Genomic DNA, 1,524 nt, shown 5'->3' with positions numbered 1-1,524 from the left:
ATTTCACTCTACGGACATTTACCCTTTTGGGCCATCTCCCTCCGGCGTTTATTTCACTCCATCGATTTTTTTTTCGACCCCATTTATTTTCAGTCCAAAAATTCATTTCTCAGTCCACAGGAAGCAAAGATTGACAAGCAAGAGTATGAATGAGCCCATTTCTCGGGATTTCAACGTCCAGCCCAAAGACCCATCACGTTTCCACGGCCTTTATGGTGGCGCTGTTACAGTTGCTGCAAGCCAGCCATCGCGCTTGAAGAGCCCCCTATTCGCCAGCCCTCTCAGCCCGCATCCCCATGCCTCCACACCATGACCACGTGTCGATTAGGAACTCAAGCAGAAGGAATAATGGAATCTCTGTACGCTCTCTGTATGCTCATCGATCTGTACACTATAAATTTCCTAAACTAAAAGGTCTAATTTATAAAATTGGTTTTCACTGTCTATCCGACCTCTTCAAAGAGGTCGGAGTCAACGTAAGCAGAAACCTAACATTTATCTAAGTAACTGTCTTCGTAAATCTCTCTCTTATTTCTAAAAGGGAGATATCAACAACCCTAAGATAAAGGGACGACTATCCACCATCAGAAGTGGAATTATTTCAACAGTAATTATTGGCTCATCTCCTATAAATATGCTGAGACACTAAGATATATCTAAATTCTAATATATTCAAACTTACTTAATTCTTTGTTGACTTAAACATCAGAATATCTTTGTAGGTACCACCCCCTATTTCTCAAAACATACAACTCGAACAGAGCGTCAAAAACCACCTTTCTTAAACATTTGGACTTCCTATCCAAAGCCTAATCCACCGATTTCAGATAATAACCCCCAGAACAGTACTATTCTCCAAAACCATATATAATTTGATTACAATATATCCTAGCTTAGTGTTTCATAAATACCTGAAATTTGTCGGAATAATAGGTGGAATTTAGTATTTAAGGAAAGGGAGGGCGGCGGTTATGGTGAATTTAATAATAAATAAAAATAAATACTTAAAAAAAATAAAATAAAATAAAATAGAAACTTTTCCCCCAAACTTGGCCTGCCTGTGAAAGTTGACTTTTGACTTTGAAACCCTATCTTCATTTGTTTTAAGGTGGTTATGGCACTAATGTCAATTATGAATGGAGCAATGCAATGCTATCATCATTATTTTCTTTTTATTTAAAGTAAAGTAAAGCCTTAATGAAAAGTAGATTTAAACTGAACCATCAAACCAGTGTGCTCATCACATTACCGCGTGCAACTGTATCAAGATGTTTGAACAATTATTATTATATTATTTTAAAGAATATTTTATAATTTATTTATACAGGAAAATATGTGTTATTAATTAATTACCAACCAAAAAACACATATATATTATACTAATTATATTAAATCTATTTTGGTAACAAGGTAATTGATTTCTCTATTATTTCAACACATCGTTTCTTGCTTTAAACAAATTAATTCCACCCCTTCTTATTATTAGATAATTCATAATTATCATTAATTAATAATTACTTATAA

The sequence above is a fragment of the Arachis ipaensis genome, chromosome B07, assembly GCF_000816755.2.
Source record: "Arachis ipaensis cultivar K30076 chromosome B07, Araip1.1, whole genome shotgun sequence".
Taxonomy (NCBI): domain Eukaryota; kingdom Viridiplantae; phylum Streptophyta; class Magnoliopsida; order Fabales; family Fabaceae; genus Arachis; species Arachis ipaensis.
The sequence above is the reverse complement of the archived record's forward strand: the minus strand, read 5'-3'. Positions refer to the sequence as shown.